This window comes from Podarcis pityusensis (assembly GCF_964106645.2).
Source record: "Podarcis pityusensis genome assembly, chromosome: 6".
Classification (NCBI taxonomy): Eukaryota; Metazoa; Chordata; class Lepidosauria; order Squamata; family Lacertidae; genus Podarcis; species Podarcis pityusensis.
Genome location: NC_138030.1, coordinates 25,178,586 through 25,198,394, shown reverse-complemented (window position 1 = coordinate 25,198,394; position 19,809 = coordinate 25,178,586).

The following is a 19,809-nucleotide window of genomic DNA, read 5'->3' as shown; positions in this document are numbered from 1 at the left end:
AATTTCTTCTGCTAACACCTTTTTTAGTCTTTTAGCCAAAATATCTGCAAAAATTTTGTAATCCACATTAAGAAGTGATATGGGGCGGTAATTCTTAAGTTGCGTCTTTTCAGACTCTGATTTTGGTATGAGTGTAATATATGCTTCTTTCCACGATTCAGGTGCCCTTTTCCCTTCCAATATTTCATTGCAGACTTCCTTTAATGGTTGTATTAACCATTCTTTCAAAGTTCTATAGTATCTAGAGGTCAGTCCATCCGGTCCTGGAGATTTACCTAGTTGCATATTCTGAATGGCCCCTTCTACTTCCTGATCCGTTATTTTGCAATCCAACATTAATTTGTTTTCTTGGGAAATTTTTTGAAGTCCATTTATTTTCAAGAATTTATCAATGGCCATTTCGTTCTGCTTTTCTTGTGTATATAATTGTTTAAAATACCTCTGGAAGCACCTTCTAATTTCAACTGGATTCTGTATATTCTTTCCTTCCACTTCCAGATTCGTAATAGTATTTAATTTTTGTCTTTTTTTCAATTGCCAAGCCAGCAGTTTCCCACACTTATTTGCCGATTCAAATGTCTTTTGTCTCATCTGTTTAATCTTCCATTCTATTTCCTGATTCATCAATTTCATATATTGTACTTGATAAAACTTTATTTCTTTTAAGATCTCCTGGGACTTTGGTTTCACCCTCAATTTCTTCTCTCCTTCCTTTATTTTTTCCATAATTTTGTCTTTTTTCTCATTTTGCCTTTTCTTCTTAATTGCATTCTGTTGTATCAAAAAACCTCTCATTATGGCTTTACTTGCGTCCCAGATTACTCTTTTTTCCACAAGTATTCATATTTATCTCAAAATAATCTTTCAAAGTTTTTTGGGCCTTTTTAATAAATTCATCATTCCTGAATAAAGAGTCATTCATCCTCCATCTGAAGGAACCAATTGGCATTAATTTCATTTCCATCTTCACAGCATTGTGGTCAGAACAGGTTTTGGGGCAAATTTCAGCCTTGCTGATCTTTGGGGCCAGTCCTCTAGTTACCCAGATTTGGTCGATTCTTGTCCATGTCATTTTTGCCTCCAAGAAGAAAGTTCCCTCTCTTCCCAGGGGATTCTTCATTCTCCAAACGTCAATCAAGTCCAAGTTATCAGTCATATCAAAAAATGTTTTGGTAGTCTTCCATCCTTGGTAATTGTTTGTCTTTGCACCTTGTCCATATTTGTAAATACAACACCATTCATGTCTCCCATCAAAATCATGTTATAATCCATGTAGTCCATCAAGATTTCATGTAGCTTTTTGAAGAATTCCGATTTCCCTTCATTTGGTGCATAGATACCTGTAATGAGTATGGGTTGCTCGTGCGTAAGTTGCCGCCTCTCCTGGCTATGTTGCCTTGTTAAACCTTTCTGTCTGGACAGCCCTTCACTTTGTGGCTGCCTTAGTCGCTAGCAGAATCCGTCAGTGGGCGTTTCTTAAACCTTTTCCAACATAAAAGTTGTTTGACGCCAAGTCTCCTCCTACTCTCCCTGTGTGGAAGCCTTCTGCGCAGGGAGGGCGTGGGTAGCGGAGGACCCGTGCTCTCCCCGCTGGTGTCCGGTGAAGAGTCCTGGAGCCCTCTCGCCGATTCCCCCATCTACCCCCCTTTATCCCTGGTGTTGCGCTGATTTGCTTCCCCATATGCTGAGCTGCCTCTCTCCCTGCTGGGCCCTTCTCCAGCATCATTTGAGAGCCTTCCCTCCGCCTCTAGCTCCGATGTCAGTTCCCTGACAATACCTATCACCAAATATCTATCTCCTTGTAATTGAATTTCAATTGCTACCAGTCTTCCTTGTTCATCTTTGAAGATAAATTTGGGTGATAGGTTCTCCTTTGCATAGAGTACCACTCCTCTTTTTTTGACTTTATCTGATGAAATAAATTCTTGGCCTAATTTCTTATTACTTAATAATTTGCTGTGTAGTCTTGTCACATGTGTTTCTTGTAGACAAATTAAGTCCATTTGTTCTTTTTTCAATAAATGAAACACTCGTCGCCTTTTCTCCGAAATGTTGAGGCCATGGACATTCCAACTCAGGGCCTGAAGCGTCATCCTGTAGCTACTTTGGTGCCCCCCCTACTGCCCCCAGCTCTTGTTCCTCTTCTGTTGGTAGTAACGTTAACTCCTTGTCGGGGGGGGGGGTCCAGTCCAAAAGACAATGATGAAATGTCCAAAGTATCCAAAGTATCTTTTTTTGGTGATGCTCTCTTCCGTACTCTTTGCTCCAATCCTCTGTCCGGTGACCCTCTTTCCGGTGATGTTGGCTCTTTTCCGATTCCCTTCTGTAGGTCTTCTTCGTAGTTGTGCAAGAACTTTATTTTATCCTCCAATGATCTTATCTTTATTTTTCTTCCTTTAAAGCTGAAAGATAGGCCTTGAGGGAATTCCCACCGAAAGTTAATTCTGTTCCTTCTCAACAGATCAACCAAATCTCTATAATTGAATCTCAAATCTAAGAGATATTTGGGAATATCTTTAAATATCTCCACTCTAAATTTGTGTATTGTCAAGGCCTCCTCGTAATGCCAATTCAAAATTTTGTCCCTCTCTTCCTTTGATCTAAGTGTAATCAAACAGTCTCTTATTCTGTTCTTCTCCTTCTTCCCACCTCTTCCCAATCTGAAGGCTCTCACAATTTTAAACTCCTCTTTTTGTAGGTCCCGTTTCCAAAAGGTTGCGAATTCCTCTGTAAGAAAGTCTATCAAGGAGTCTTTTTCTAGTTCAGGTACTCCCCGAATTCTCAAATTTATCTGTTTCTCCTTGAGCTCATACATAGAAAGCATCTGTTTTTGGTCATGTACTTGTTTCCACACGTCCGGGACCTCTGTTTCCAATTGAGCTACTTTCGCTTCTACCGTAGCAATCTTTTCCTTAGCTTCCTCTGCAGTCTGTCTAGTTGAGTTGGATTCCTTAACTAGTGTCTCAATAGCTTCTGTATTAGAACTGACTTTTTGTTCCAAACTTTTTATACTTTGTGTGTTTTGGTCCAATTTTTGTGAATTTTGATCCAATTTTTTATTCATTTGTTCCAAAGAACTGTTAATTTTACTTAAAACAAGAGCCCAATCTTCTGCCGAGGGCATTCCTCCTTTTGATTTAGTATACATTGACACAGCTGCAGAGGGAGCAGAAGGGCCAGATGTAGAGGCTCCAAAAGATTCTGCCGGATCTAGTTGTCTTTTCCTGTGATAAATCTATTTTTCCCTTCCCATCTGCCATAACACACCATGCTCTCAAGGTCAAATACAATTCCCAGGGTTTTGTCTTTGAGGCTGGGAAATTCCACTCCTTATGACAGTTTCAAAATCCTCCTCCAGAGGGAAGTAGTTGGTGCTTGTATTATTAGTCCGCAGTATCCTTTTCTTTTTATTTTCCTCTTTAAAGTTACTCTAACAAGTTATAGCAGTATATTTAGTAACAAGCTTTTTAGTTCAAGAGCAAAGTTGTAACTCTTAAGCCAAGAGAAGATAGTTGAGACAATGTTTCACTCACTGACAGTTAGTTGGTCTATTCACAGTCAATGCGGAGCTCCACAATGCAGCGATTTTAATGGCTGCCGTTCCCAGGTTCCGAGCGATGGAACATTAACTTTTACTCTCTTTTCCTGCAAGGAAGTAATGTCCAGAAATTCCCCCCTTTTTCCCCTGCGACCAAGGGGGGTTCACTAGTTTTATGCTGAAGATTAAAATGTCAAAGGCAGTCTTTCAGGCTTTAGTTTAAAGCTCCTTGCTTCCCACTATTTACAGAAAAAGGAAGGCGGACTTCCTGTTTTACGCCTCCCCCGTTCGTAGCCGAATTCAACTGTTAAAAGTCCAATTCCTTCACTTTACTCACAGGTAGTTGCTTTAGATCCAAATATCCACAGGAAAAAGGTCAGCGCTCCCCGGCAATGGCTGCGCAGCTTCACTCCGCGAAAGTAGCATTCAGTTCACAGCACCGTGCCACTCACCCCACTCGCTCCGGAGCCCTTAAAAAAAAGGATTCCCCACGAGTAGGGGGCGCTCCAGGTGCCCTGCCGAACCCCCACGTTCTCAGGCTTCTCCCACCTGAGATTTGTGACGGGTCTCCGCTTTTGCCATAGCGGACGACCCAATTTTCGCGGAGCTAGCTCCTCTGCTTAGAGGAACTCCGCCATTAGCCGCTGGCGCTGTCCCCGGAAGTCTAAGTGGTCAGTCTCAACAGAAAAAGAATCCTAAAAAAATAGAATCATAGAACTGTAGGGTTGAAATGGACCATGAGGGTGGGGTGTGTGGGTGTGGGTGTGGGTGTTTGTGGGTGGGTGGGTGCATGCATGTGCATGTGAAATATCCAATTCCACAGTTGCTGGGGGAACACAAAAAGATGTCTGTAAGAGAGGGAGAAGCTTTCTGAATGTGAGAGGGAAAATGCTGTTACCCTCAGGCAATGTTTGTGTGCTTCCCATAGGTATCTACAGTAGCAGCTGACAGGGCAGAGCAGCACTGCTTACCTGCATAGCTGTCAACTTTTCCCTTTTCTTGTGAGGATTCCTATTCGGAATAAGGGAATGTCCCTTAAAAAGGGGGGAAGTTGACAGCTATGCTTACCTGACCACCTGTCACTCCCATCACTTGGCACAATGGAAGGACAAGGGGGAGGGATAAGGTGCTGGCAAAGTCAGTGCAGTGCAAACACACCAGTGAAGCCAATCCAGTGCTCCTGCCAGTGCGTTTACACCATGCCAACCCTTCCAGCACCTCACACATTTGCCTTCTGGTACACCATCACAACTGGACATTCCTGCATTGCAGGGGGTTGGACTAGATGACCCATGAGTCCCTTCCAACTCTACTATTCTATAATTCTATTATCTGGTTCCCCACTGTGCAGGCAGAATGCTGGACCAAATAGAGCTTTGGCATGATCCAACGGGCTCTTCTTCTGCTTTTTGAACTTTTACCAGGTTTCTACAGTTCACTTACATTTGATTTTTTTAGGAATGAGCCACTCCTTCCCTCCCTTGCCCCACTTTGCTTTCTGTCACTTCCTTTCACCTGGAACAGTTTGGAACAAACAAACCAGGAGTTAATTGAGTCCTTTATTTGCTTTTAGTGCAGCCCATGGCCCTTCTTCAGATCAAATGAAATGCTAAGTGCTACAGTTAATGAACACAAAACTCAGAGATCAAAGCTGAGTGCTGCAAATACTCATCATTATTCTCCCCTCCCCCTCCAACAACCGCTTGAGTCCCTTTTAGTGAAATCTGACTGTGAGTTGTCACATGCTCAGGTGTACAATTAGCAAACCAATTTGACATTCTATCGTCTGGAACAACTGGTGACTTTAAAATCATATTTACTGCTCGTGTTCAGTGCTGCATCAAGAGTGGGATCACTTCACAGTAGAATTAGGCTGTGCCAGTGAAAGCCTTATATATGGAGTTCACAGTGTTATCTCTGACCAAAATTCTGTGCAAAATTCTGTTATCATTCTTGGGTATTCCTTAATAGAAATACAATGATATTTTCTTCTACAGTGACTTTCATCCTATGGAATGAAGGGAAGCTAAGAAAAGCTAGAATGAATGAATGAATGAATGAATGAATGAATAGTAGAATTTTCACATTTTGTTGCTCCACCAAAGATCCAAGATTTTTTCACCAAATCACCAGTAATGTATCAGAGCTGTGAGAAGGGCTACTTGATATGTGATTGATTCCATCAGAGAATCATAGAATTGTAGAATTGGAAGGGACCATGAGGGTCATATAATCCAACCCCCTGCGATGCAGAAATATTCAACTGTTGCATATGTGGATGATAACCTTGGTGTTTATCTCCACGTTCTAACCAACTGAGCTATCCATGTATCCTAGTGAACACATTTCGCAAAGGCTGTTATCCTATGCAAACTTACTTTGGAGTAAATTCCATTCCGCTCAATGGGACTCACTTCTGAGCATACAGAAAGGGTCCTTGTTTTGACAGATCTGCAGTCATCTGAGGATAACTGCTGCCGAAGAATCATGTTTTTCTTTCTCACTATTCAGCCTGAGCCATTCCTGGAGCTGTCCAAGGTACTCTTTGCTGACCAGTGTTGAAGTTAGTGCTTGCAACAGAACAGTATTCTAGGTGTGCAGTACAGTGCAGCATTTGATTTGTGTTTTAGACACCACCTAATTATCCCCAAGACCTCCAAATAACTTAATCCTACTTCCTGATTTCTTGAAAAGATATTTCTATGATAGGCGCCTTAAATTACTTCATTGTTCTGTACAGTGCTTGGATTAACCCAGTGCTAATGGCAAGAAATGAGCTAGATAAGCCAGGATGTCTTTTCCACCTTTAGCTTACAGAACTCTGTGATAAAAATCAAGCACACTGTATAACAAAAGCCAGCAGTCACAAGAGCTGGCTTAATTATTCATTGTGAATCTCACATGCACACTCCTGAAAAATCTATTCTATCTGCTTGATAAAATATCTCTCTCTGAATCGGTTCAAATTTAATTACTATTGTTACCATTTAACACTTACTTAGCACCAGAAGCAGGATAGACAGATACCCTGGTTCCTGATTTTCCCCACCAAACACACAATGAAAGAAAAGCAATTAAATCAATAGGGATTGTGTGTGTTCCAAAAAGCTAACTGTGTGAGGACGCTGTTTGATTTGAAAGCCAAATTAGATGTGATGTCAGGAGATCTGTGATCAGATCTCTTTTGCAAGGTAATTGCATCCTTGGATAGGGGAGAGGAAGAGCTGATTTGGACTGGTATTGTGGCACTAGAATGGGATGGTTTATATGGCACCATTCTGCTCCCCCCCCCCCCCAGCCCCCTAAAAGACTACTAAGGATAATGTCTTATTTTATTATTTATTTTATTTATACCCCACCTTTCCTCCAAGAGCTCAAGGTGGCATCCCTTCCTCATTCTATCCTCACAATAACCCTACTAAGTAGGTTACACTAAGAGAGAGTGGCTGACCCGAGATCACACAATGAGCTTCAGGGCTTGGTACAACACTGTAACCATTATAACACACTAGCTCTAGTATGGAAATGGGGCAAGGAATCTCAAATGCAGCCCTCCAGCACTGTTTATCCAGCCCTTGGGGGTCTCTCCACAAGCCCCACCCCAGGACACATTTCTGCTTCCAAGGCCACCCCATCACAGGCCCTGACTGGGAAGTATCCCTGAACTGCAATGATGCCTCTTGTTTGCTTGGGTGGAGAAATAGGTGTTTGGAGGAATGCAAAAACCTTTCTGTGTTTGGAATATAAAAAAGGTAAAGGACCCCTGACAGTTAAGTCCAGTCACAAACTGGGGTTGTGGTGCTAATCTTGCTTTACTGGTTGAGGGACTAAGCCGCTTCTGGTGAAACCAGAGCAGCGCACGGAAACGCCGTTTAGCTTTCCACCAGAGCGGTACCTATTTATCTACTTGCACTTTGATGTGCTTTCGAAATGCTAGGTTGGCAGGAGCTGGGACCGAGCAATGGGAGCTCACCCCATCACGAAGACTTGAACTGCCAACCTTCCACTCGGCAAGCCCTAGGCTCAGTGGTTTAGACCACAGCGCGACCTGCATTCCTGCCATTTGGAATATAGCATACTGTATAAAGGTTGGGGTCACATCTACAGCTCCCATCCACCCTTTTTTACCTAGCCTACCACTGGCCCTTAGTCTGAGAAAGGTTTCCCAAAGCTGACGACTAGTAACTTGATTTTGTAGTTCATTATATACGGCAGTAAACTCACAAGCTATATACAAGTTACTATATACAGACATGAACTTCATCACTCTCCAAGCACTCCAGAATACTCCTAACTAGCCAAACAATGTCATAGGTCACGCTGCCTATAGGAGAGACCTCAGCCAATCACTGAGCTGTTACTAGGTCCTCTTATCTCTAGGCAAATTTCTCCCGTGCTCTGTCTCCCTAGCCTGTAGTCAAAACACTAATTGCTCACTTGCCAAGCTGCATGTAGACTATGAACTCCAACAGTAACTACTATGCTCAGTCTCTACAGTCAGAGGCACCAATGCTTCTGAATATCAGTTGCTGGAAACCAGAGGCTTGGGTCCTGCTTCAGGGTTTTTCCATAGGCAACTGGTTGGTCACTGTGAGAACAAGATACTGGACTAGATGGGGCATTAGCCTGAAGCAGTAGGCTCTTGTTATAAGATTCTTCTTTTAACTGTGCCTATTTTAAATACAACTTTTGGATGTTTTCTTGTGGTCTATGTGATTTTGAGTTTATTTAAAGAATGTGTTTGTGTGCATTGATATGGCATAAAGACTAATTTAATAAATAATAGTCTATGAATGTCACATAAATGTCATGAAGCACCTTTGTGCCTTCCATCCTGTTCCTTCGTTGGTCTTCTTTCCTGCCCACATTCTTATGCTGTTATGGCATTAACTTGGAGTTCTGTAGAAACCTCTGGATGAATGTGTCAAAAAGGTGGACAATGTGACCAGGGGAGGAACCTGCAGGAAGCACAGGGATCTGTGATTTGGCCTAGAAACCTTCCCTACATTCTATGACTAGACTCTTTCTAGTCTAGAGTAAGGCAGTGCTACAGAGAAATGTATCATAGCTGAATTATCCTATTCTGATCCATAAACAACACCAGCCAGACTGATCCATGCTTTTAACATCTGCTATCAGTGGATCTTGGCCAAATCCACCCAGACATTGGCTCCAGCTCATTTCTGCTTAAGTCATGGTTTTGCCACTGTGTTTCTTGCATCCTTAAACAGATCGTCTGTCTGGAGCAGTTTGGGAGAGCAGAAAGAAAAAAATGCAGCAATGTATTTGGCATCTTATTGGCTGGGCAACTCTCAGACTAAGTCTCCCTTTCCAAAAATGGGTGCTAAAATGCCAGCCTAAACCTAACCATTGGGCTGCTCTCTCTTGAAGAATGCTGTGTTCCTGAGATCAGGATTCAGCAAATGAGGTCTTTTCATGTCACCAACTCCATGCCAGGAAAAGACTCATCAGCTGAATTTCACCCAATCATGCATATGTTAATAGCACATGGGTCTAGCTGGATGAGAAGGGAAAAGATTGGCAACCCTACTTAGATGAATAGGTTATGTTCAACACCCCCTTTCCTACTGAGCAACTCAAGCTACTTCTCTGTTTTAATCCACAAGAAAATAAATCTATACACACTTCCTTGGGAGTAAAGCTCATTCTGCCCCTTTATTATGTTTGTTCTGAGGGATCAAATGGATGGCAGCTATTCTGAGGCCATAGTAGTAGAACATCTGCTTTGCATGCAGAAGGTCATGGGTTCAAGTTCCCAGCATCACCAGGTAGCACTGGAGAGAACCCTACTTGGAGATCCAATGCAAGTCAGTGTGGGCACTAATGAGCTAAATGAGTCATCAGACTCAGTGTAAGGCAGATTCCTATGTTGTACCTGTTGGCATCCATCTGTCTTGAGAGACAATGCAGTGCTTCTTGTGGGGGGTGAAGTCAAACCACTATGTTAGCAGCACTGAAATGACCTCCAAGGGTGCTAGCCTGGACAGTGTGTCTGGTGGTCCTGGCCTGCCTAGACAACAAGATCCTCCTTGGCCTTGCTGATGTGGTCCAAAGGAAAGCAGAGCAATATGTTTGGCACCAGCTTGGCTGCAAGGGTTGCCAGAAGGAGATATACAATGCAACATCCAACCTGTTGTACCTGTAAATGTAAGAAAATGCACCCAAATAAGTCCCGCTCCCTTAGGAACCCCATCCTGTACTTCCTAGAAAGTTGAGGTTGGAAGATTATTCTGTCCATCCTGCAGAAAAGAAAACCTAAGAAAGAAGCAAAAGGGTGAATGATAATAATAATCATTCCTGTATTATCTATACGCAACACTTTACAGATTACAGAATGGCAGGTCCCTGCCCTAAGAACCTTATCATCTAAAATTCAACACAGGGGAACAACAGAAGAAAGGGAGGCAGGGATTAACACAGAAAGAAAATAGCAGCAGCATGGATATAGCATTTTGGAACCTTCAAAGCACTTCACATACATTTTAGATCACAGACATTGAAACCACCTTGTAATGTGGGACAGAAGCATTGCCTTCATATGTAAACAGATGTCAGAATAGTGAACCTAGTGAGTCAGTGGCTAAGGTGAGACTGAAAGCAGTGAGCTCATGGCTGACTGTAACCATACCAGCAGCATGTGACACACTGTAAGAATAATAGCACCCCTTTTCTATCTCCATTTGCTTCCATTAAAGATGCCTAGCCCCCGGGATCTTCCACCTTCAGTTTAAACCCTTGGGTAGGAAGTGTGCAAAACTACTGGCACTTAAGGAATTAATAATTCAGCTATAATTCTTGTCGCACACTCGTGTTTTCCTGCGCTTCATCTTCTGCAATGCATCTGCCCTGTGTGGGCCATCAGTACTTGAGAGCATCACACTATGCAGTGTGCCAGACACCAACACACATTCTGTTCTCTGCACTGATAGGGAAGGAATTTAGGAGACAGAGCCAGTGTTTGCTGTTTTGTTTTATTTTATTATTATTTTCAAAGTATTGTGAAGATAGAATCATATTGTTCCCATGGCTAAGGTGAGAAAGGCCTGTCAGTCTCGTGCTTTGTTTACTTCTGAGCCACAATAGTTGTTCCCACTTCCATCTGTTGCCAGACAAGGGCCAGCATTCAGATAGCACTTTATTCTATTTTCCCATCATTTCCTTACCTGATGATTTCCGTGTTTTGTGTGATCTTTCACATGGTATAAAAACAGCTTCAATAATACTAGTGGAAACTGATTTGTAACTCCTCAAACTGTAAAATCATGGGGGGGGGGTTGTTGTTAAAATTTCATGTGATGACATTTGAAGTGGTATTCTGGCATACAGTTCTTTCCTGCCATTTCAAATTTAGCACGATGGGGCAACATATTGATCAAAAAGTCACAGTTTCATAATGCAACATGCAATGCAGTGTAAATGGAATGTTAGCATATGGGATAGAAGCACTAACAGTATAATCAGGAGAACAATCAGAGAATAAGCATATGATGATATGAAGTATATGATGGAGGTTGTTCTTCCAGGTTTCCTTCTCCCATGCATCTAATCATGGGAGATGGGGAGAAATTCAATTCAGTACATATTTACAGGCAAATTTACCTGATTCACACTTTTTGAAACCCTGTGTGAACCAAAGCAAAGCCATCCTTTGAAGTTTGCACTTCTGATTTTTGCACTGCAACTCTCCAGTCAAGTTATATGACCAAAAATGCATATACTAGAGCAGGCACAGGCAAACTCTGGCCCTCCAGCTGTTGGGGACTACAGTTCCCATCATCCCTGACTACTGGTCCTGTTAGCTAGGGATGATGGGAATTGTAGTCCCAAACATCTGGAGGGCCGGAGTTTGCCTATGCCTGTACTAGAGTAATGTGTGCATTAAAATGAAAATATTGATGAAAATAACACAGAGAAATGCATTAATTAGGGGAAATTGCTTTATAAAAATGTGTATGCTTGGCAAAAATAATGCATACAAATGTGTGCACAAAAATGCTTAGTTTTCATAAGAACTTTTTCAAAATAATTGCAAATTAATTCTTTTTCAAAATAATTGCAAACTAACGTGGAAATGTGTAGAACTGATTTTAAAATTGGAGAACTGAGAAACTCGGAGAAACCAAAACTGACAGCTTCATCCAACCCAGCCCCTGACCACCTCTTGTCTGTTGAAGCCCCAAATTTTGACCCCAAGTTTCTGCCCTTGTGCCCCACTTGACAAACTAACCAATGAACTGGGAGTCTGACTAACTGACCAACTCACTCGCTCACTACAATGCTTTGCAACGACAAAAAAGCCTTTTCTATTTGCATTTGGTCCTTTACCAACTGTCTACTGTCATCTTGTAGAACACAAGCCAAATAGTCTCACTCTCACTTAAATCTCTCTCTGTGCTTTGCACAGTCCAATAAAGTTGCTTAATTCCATTTTGCTGCTGAATTGGCAGGGTGATGTTTCAGTCTGGGTATGTTAACAAGCCTCCACTGGAATCAAATATTAACCATGCAGATTGAGAAACGCTCTTACCACAAACTCTTCCTTTGCTTGGGTATACATATATATCCCTTCAGATAAGAATGAGATATTCTGCTGTCCAACATTGTTGAACTTACATTGTCCCCCTAATGGTACATGCATATTGACATTTTCCAAGAGGACCTGAACTACAGTTGATCAACTCTCAGTTCATGGCAGTTTGACAAAGATCAGGTGGGGAGACATGTGGCCCTCCAAATATTGGCACTCCAACTCCCATCAGCCCCAGCCAGCATGGCCAACAGTCAGGAATTATGGGAGTTGTAGTCTAGCAGCCTATGGAGGGCTGCAGGATCCCCATCCCTGGTGCAGATAATGATTAATAAGCAAAATGTGGAGAGGAAATTGAATTAAAAATATAAGGGCAGCTAGATCTATAGTCTAATAACTAAGGATGTCACACAACTTTGTGCATATGACATCAGGATGCTGTTTCGGTCCCCCTCAATCTACTAGAGATTATATGAGCTGACATTCTTTCTTTTTCTTTCTCTTATAAAATAATGATGAGAAGCTGAATCATAGAGGCTAGATGGCCAAGCTCAGCTTTCAGCAGTTTGTAGCTCCCTTAGTTATGAGAAATCTGAGACTGGCTCCTAAAATTTCTGTGCCCCAGGCTAGGATCTCCAAAGGGTCACACAATTTTTAGAGGTCCCTTTGGCAGCTGCTTTCAAGGCAGCAATTCCTTTTCAAATTTCCCAGGGCTACAGAATGGGGCAGAGCAAATGGAGATGCTGAGCCTTCTTTGGTCCATAGCCTTTCATACCAGAGAGTTCCTCTACTGACATGATCTCATCCCAAATGATAAGACCCCCATTCTTTGAATTATATAGTTCTTGTTGAAACACAGTCTATGGCCACGAGACCAGAAGATGCAAGATCTGTGACAAAGTCAGTGAGATAGAGTGGCATGTATGTGCCACTAAAGGTAGCTGCTGATGCACACAGACCTCAAGATGTGTTTCATTCTGACCAGTCTCCATCACGTCATCCAGCCATACTTGCCATTTCATTGGGATGACTGCCAAAGTCTCCCAGTCTCCTACTGGCCTGCAATATTTGCTTATAGATTTCCCCATTTTATGCACCTTAATCACTAAGTATATCATCACAGCAGCAGTAACTTGTGTGCGACGTCTGAAGCACACTTGCTATGTATACCCCACTTAACCTTGCATGACTTTGGGTAAAATTGCCGGTCCTCCTTCTGACAGGTGGTGGAGGATAACCCCTTCCTTTCTCCATGTGTAGGCCCCACCTTGGAAACATCTGAAACAAATAATAATTGTGTTGGTTTCTGTTTCCCTCACTGAGCAGCTGCTGCAAGTCAGAGGACTATGTTTTCATTCCACAGTCCAGATACTGTTGGATTCCCACGGGAAAGGGAGATGGGATGGGATGTTACTGGTTTCCTGTTTCCTTTGTACTGTCATTTCTTTATTGGAGTTGCTCTCTGCTTCTCACAGAGACAAGATGTATGTTTGTTTGCTCTCTGCATAGCTTAGTAATAAAGCGTAGCAATGTAGCCATACCTGCCTCATCCTTCCGTTGCGGACTCTGGGTGTTTAATACTCTGCTGGGCTCAAACGAAGATGAGCCATATCAGCTTGGAGGGCCGGAGCTGAATTTACTAATAAATTGGACTGATGGTGGTTCGCTATCTGCCAGGCCCCTGGTAGCTTGTTTGCCTGAAGAACTCAAGAGAAACATGAGGATAGATAATGGGGAGCAGGTGTTGTCACAGAGGCAAGCCGGATACCTGAGGGAAACCAGTTAGCAGGAACCAAGCACAAGACCACTCTCCCCTCTTGTGGTTTCTAGCAACTATTATTCAGAAGCATTACTGCCTCTGACCATGGAGGCAGAGGATGGCCATCACAGCTAGTAGCCAGTGCTATTTTTTTCTAGAAAAAGAGGTGCTGGAACTCACAATGAACACCTCCCTTGTTCTCTTATAATGGCAGCAGCACCCACCTGAGAGGTGCTGGAACTGAGTTTCAGTAGCCTTCCTTTTAGGAATTTCTAGGTGCCAAAATCCCAAGGGAGCAGAAAAGACTATTTATGTATGTGACCATGGCTGCACAGATGTTATTGGCCCAGAGATGGAAAGAAGAGAAAGTTCCTACCAGAGAAGAATGGAAGATTAAGTTGATGGACTATGCTGAAATGGCTAAAATGACTAGAAGAATCTGAAATCAGGAAGACCAAAATTTTAATAAGGAATGGAGAAAAATTATAAATCATCTTAAAGACCATTGTAAACAGTTAAAACCATCAGTGGGATTGGAATATCACTTTTAAGGGTGACTTCTGGACACAGTGGAGATGTAAAATATTTGGATCATCATAAAAGATGCTGGAGCAAATGAAAGCAAGGATGAAAGTCCAGGAGATTCCTTGTTTTTATGATTTATGTTTGATATATCTCTCTAAAATTTTAATTTGAAAAACCAAATAAGTAAATTTTTAAAAAGGAACTGAGTTCCAGTAAGCTCTGACTGCCAGTAGCCTTTATCCCCGTGAACTTGCCCAGTCTTCTTCTGCCTCCAGTGGAAGCGAGTTCCATAGCTGAACAATGTGCTGTGAGAAGAAGTTCTTTTTTTATCTATCCTGAATTTTCCAACATTCAGTTTTATTGGATGCCTATGAATTCTAGTGTCATGGGAGAGGGACAAAAACTTCTCTCTATCCATTTTCTCCATGCCATACATAATTCTATAAACTTCCATGATGTCACCTCTTCCTCACCTTTTCTCTAAACTAAAGAGTCCAAAAAGCTGCAACCTTTCCTTATAGGCGAGTCACTCTCTCCCCTTGATCTTTTTTCTTGCCCTTTCCTGGACCTCAGTGTCAGAAAATGAGGAAAGTTCTTCACAAAAAGGAGGTCACGTCAGCAAACCTAGAGGTCTCCCCATTGTTTCCAATTAAGCAGCGAGGGGAAATTCAGAAATTGCATCCAGTCTCTTTTCTTCTAATGCTTTTTGTGTACTTGGAATAATAATTCATGTGTTTAACAAAAGATTTATTCCCAAGTCCTAAAAAATGACACAACACAATGAGTTTTAAAATAGAGGAAGTGGGGGGGGTGGAGAGAAGGTAATTATACAGCCTCTCTCTTAATGTTGGTAAAGGTTATGGACTGAAATTCAATTAGTGCAAAGGAAACTGCAGAAGTTTCATTTCATATATTTTTCCCCTTAATCACTGAAATGTCCAGGGAGATGTGTGCATTACAAAGGCACCAGGGTTGCTTACATATGACATCCTCTATAGAAAGTATTTTTAGCCTACGAGGTTTTTTATTACAAAATGTGCGGATTTGGTTCCAAGTGCCAGCATCTTGATTTAATGAATGCCATTCATGCCTGGGTCATTTGGGCATTAGTCAAGATGTACTATTGTATGAAGGTCTCTTTCAAGCCTGAGATTAAAGGACTCGGAACAGCCAGGCCCCAAAAGAGGAGTTCCTTATACATTGCTTTGTTCCTTAAAAAAGAGAGAGAGAGAGAGCATTCGTGTCGCACAGCCCAGTCCTGTCAGGTGCTTGATGCGACCAATGAGATGATAAGCAAATGAGGAGCCGGACACCTAGCACTTTGCAGAATTTTTCCATAAACTTTCTGAGGAAGTGGGCCACTGAGTACAATGGGATTGTGCCTCCCCAAACCCAAAACAGCCTAAAGGATTTTTCTCTGCAATGAATTTCTATACAGTGGTACCTCAGGTTACATACGCTTCAGGTTACAGACTCCGCTAACCCAGAAATAGTGCTTCAGGTTAAGAACTTTGCTTCAGGATGAGAACAGGAATCGTGCTCTGGTGGTGCGGCGGCAGCAGGAGGCCCCATTAGCTAAAATGGTGCTTCAGGTTAAGAACAGTTTCAGGTTAAGAACGGACCTCCGGAACGAATTAAGTACTTAACCCGAGGTACCACTGTAATGGAATCTCAGGGCATAGGCTGAGGACAATAATATAGCAACTCACTTGCAGGATCATCACCTTGTCATGATGAGTGGGCTTCCATGTTCCTATGACCCTTGTGAGTGAAGCCGTTGGGAATCTTATACTCCCAGCAGGGTCACCCAAGGAGGTAATGTCAGAGGGGAGGAGCTAGACAAAAAAGTCCTCAACAGCAGAATAGGAGGATAATAACAAGCGGTATGTTACAACAGCTGTGAAGGTGGATGAAGGCTGCAGCAGATAAGAACTACCAGCCGTCGTGATACTCATGCCATTGGAATAGAGCCTTACTGCAAAGACTGTGCATTGGTCAGCATGCACTGATCTACACACATAAAACAAATTCACACACAGGCGTCTTCCAAAATCTCATCCCCCCAAAAAAAGAATACAGCAACACTGCTATTGCTCCATGTAGCACTCCTGTTACTCAATGTGTCTGGGTTTGGAGCAGGGACAAGTGGAGTCTACCTCTCCATTGTGGGCTGTCCCCTGTATTTGAACTGGGACCTCCAGCATGCCAAACATGACCAGGGTTTGAGGTTGGGGAAAGACTAATAGCCTATGATATCTGTGATTGCCACCTGGTGCTGTGGCTGAGTGGTTAGGGAAGCACTCTGTGGACTTTGCAGTATGGGTTCAAGTCGCAGCGGCTTCCTCTCTTTTGCTTTTGTGGCTAATGTGTTCCTGGTGTGCAAAAGGTAAATAGGCCAGATTTGTGGCTTGCCATGATGGGACTCTTCTGCTTTTTAAACCCATGTCCTGTGCTGTCAATGTATGCCCTGGACTCTCCCCTTGGCCACTTCTTAAAAAAGGATCTTTCTTTCTCTGGGTGAGTCTTGTCTGTTTGCTCTCTACAATCCTCCTGCCAGAGACATTTGTGGATGCTGTGATGAGTGCTCATAAAACAGTGGTTATGAGGACCATATACTGTAGGAACTCAACCCATTGTCTGTATGGGCGCAGTCGTGGCATCATTGCTAACTGTGCCATTGAGGCTGTGGCCATTCTGCTAGTACAGCAGTAGTACATCTCTGGACCCAGTGCAATATAAATATAGGACTGCCTGTAGCTCAGTGACAGAGCATCTGTTTTCCTGTCATCTACAGGTAAGGCTAGGAAAGACCACTGCCCCAAATCCCGAAGAGCCACAGGCAATCAATGTTGACAATACTAAGCTTGATGGATCATCTTTCTGACTCGTCTTAAGGCAACTACCTGTGTTCATTTCTGTATGAATCTATATGCCTTGTTTCCTTAATTATTCTACAGTATGTGAGTTTGATTTAAAAGAGTAGCTCTAAACACATCCATACCAATCTGGAAAAGGAGGAGAGATTGACTTCCAATGAATAGCAATGGATTGAGTTGTAATTAACAGATTTGTAGCCAATTCAAGATGTTCTTCCAAAACCAGATCATAAACAGCCACATGCAGCAGCTAGAGAGGGATGCTGGGTATCATACCCAGTAATTGTTTTATTATTTCCAAAGTTTCTTCCCCAAATGGATGCATCAATGGACACACACACATCCCACACAGAGATATGCATAATTTCTGCTCCAAGTCTGACATCTCCAATATTTGTTTTCCTGCATATATGCCAATCACATTTTTATAGTTCTGGAAAATATAGAGTTGGCTACCTTTTTTGCAGTGCTGGTATTAGAGCAACATCTGGGGGACTAGAGAAAATAAACACAAAAACAGGAGCACCATCTAGTGGTGCTAAAATGGAAGGGCTATTCTTCATATGTGTGTCACCAAATCAGTACAAGTCGTCTGATTGCTAGCCACTTCTTTTCTGCTTTTTTTGCTGTATTCATAGCTAATGAAATTGGTAAAGCTCTAGCTGTGAACATAGGACCCTGCCTTACACTGGAAACTGTCAGATCATTGGGTTATCCAGCCCAGTATAGTCCACACTGACTAGTAGCGGCTTTTATCCAGAGGTGAAGCGGGGGGGGGAGGGTGCTGGGGCGATTTCCCTAGCGTATTTTTCTGGAGGGCAAGCTGCTCACGCTGCCCTCCCAGGACCAGCCCTGCACCACTTTTCAAGGCTAGGATTTGATCAGAGGGCGAGGCTGGAATTGAAGAACACATTGCATCCTTCTCACTCCGCCTTCCACGAGCCGCTTTGCAAGGCTGGGATCTGCTTGTTTTGTTTATTCAGGTTGCTCGAGTCACCTTTGCTCTAAGCAGAGCCAGTCCTTTGTCAGTGTGGAAGGCCCTGTGCATTAATATGACTTACTTCTTGCTGTGCATAGGACTGCATAAATGCAGCCCAATCCTATTCATATTTACCTGAAATAAGTCCAACTGAGTTCAGTGTGTCTTACACCAGTATTTTGGATAAGACTGCAGCCTTTTTCCCTTTTGCTGTGTACATGCAACCTGAATCCCTGGTGTTGAAATGGAATCTACTTTTATCCCTGTTGTTGTGACAAAGGTAGAAGAACTGGAATATGAAGCAATGAAGCAGTTTTCTTTATTTTACTCTTTCCATAGCTGTGTTTGAGTGACGACTGGAGATGAAATTGTGTGAGCTTCCCCCGCACATCACTGCTCGCAGATTTTAATTTTGACTCACAAATACATCCCTTCTGCTATTCCAGTTCTAGTCGTTTCTTTAAAAAAACAATTAACCAGGAATTATGGTAATTTTCCTGTTGAAGATGAATGTTCTCAGGGGACTGAGCCAAGATCACTCAATTCATCTGATTTGTGACCTACACCTGAAACTTGGTTAAATTCTTTAAAAAGCAATCATTTTTCTGTGAATTTGTTCCTTGAAAATAATTACCAGGGAAAGCAATGAATGCACTGCTAATTACATCATCACTCCCTTATCATTCTCTGCTCATAGAAAGCTTTAATAATATAAGTTATTAGAGAAATAATTGTTCCACTCAAGTATGAATGGGTAAACAAAAGCTGTCCAATGCAGGGCTTGTGTTTTGATGAATTTTACACCGAACACGAAACCATTATAACTTTGAAAGGTTTCAAAGGAAAAAAGCAAGCTATGTCATCCATGTACTGAAATGCTTTAGAAGACATAGATTAACTCCTAATCAAGGACCGGGCTGGGGGACACCCAATTTTTTCACTTAGTTTCTTTGGGTTCTTGATCTGCAGAAATCAAGAAGCAGTAACAGACTTGGCTGCATTGTGGGATGACCTTTGTCAAGAGAAAGACAGGTGAGTATATGACCCTGTCAATTCCCTTCAAGTCTACCTCTCAATGGTTTTCAACAGCTGTGACCATGGTACCCTGTCTGGATCAGGTGTGGAAGGTACCACTAGCAGTTGACAGAAGTTCTACTCTTCCTTGCATGGCCATTTCCAGGAGATGATGCTGAGGGGATTACTGCTCGACACCTTTGCAGTTGTGCTTTGAAGTGTCTCAGGGTTCAATTATTTCTCCCATGCTGTTACTCTTCTGCCTGAAACTTCTGTAAGAAGTCATTCAGAGATTTATTCTGAGGTGTCACCAGTATGCAGATGACACAGGGTTCCCCCCCCCCCCCCCGTCTGATGCAAGTGAGGCTATAACTGTCCTGGCCTGGTACTTGAGCATGGTAATTAACTATTCTCAGGTCCTGCAAGAAGAAGAAGAAGAAGAAGAAGAAGAAGAAGAAGAAGAAGAAGAAGAAGAAGCGGAGTTTGGATTTGATATTCCGCTTTATCACTACCTGAAGGAGTCTCAAAGCAGCTAACATTCTCCTTTTCCTTCCTCCCCCACAACAAACA